Below are 698 nucleotides of genomic sequence, written 5' to 3'. Positions count from 1 at the left end.
CCATTCCATCATGGTACAAATAGAACTCTTCCAAGTCTCATCATCCCATAACTAGGTCCAATCTTCCATGCAACCAAGTAWTTAGATTTGAACTTAGCATTAACTCCCAATAATATCCAAGAATATGAATATCATAATTTTGTTCAAATCCAACTAGATGCCAAATTTACAAACAATAAAGAGTTTTTTAGACAATAATTAAATTCTTAACCTTTCATCACCTCTTAACATAATTTGGACCAAAAATATAGAATATGAGCAAAATGGGTACCAAAGATACAATAAAATAGGGGTATAGAACAACAAATAACTCTCACAAAATGAGAGTTATCAGGATGCGATGAGGAAACATGATCTCTAGGCCGAGAACCATTCACCCCCGTCTTCAAAATGCATGGCCATCGACCCACTCTCTCGAAAGAAGGATATACCATCAACAGACCCGTCTCTAGAGCATTGCTCAGTATCATACCAAAGACATCGGAGATCCGACGAACTTATGAACGCTCTCTACTGTCCCATGAACCGAGGACAGCTACCCCAGAGCGAATAGAACCATCCCCCGAGTCAAGCGAGGGAGCACAGGAGCCATCTTCATCGGATGATGAAGATGATGATGATGATGGTACTCCACGTGCATCCCCTGGCCCTTCACAAACACATCCCCTTCCCTCTTCCCAAAGGGCAACCACCTCCTC

Source organism: Cynara cardunculus (assembly GCF_001531365.2).
Source record: "Cynara cardunculus var. scolymus isolate 2C chromosome LG 6, CcrdV1, whole genome shotgun sequence".
In the NCBI taxonomy this organism is placed as follows: Eukaryota; Viridiplantae; Streptophyta; class Magnoliopsida; order Asterales; family Asteraceae; genus Cynara; species Cynara cardunculus.
Note: the sequence above shows the minus strand (reverse complement) of the source record.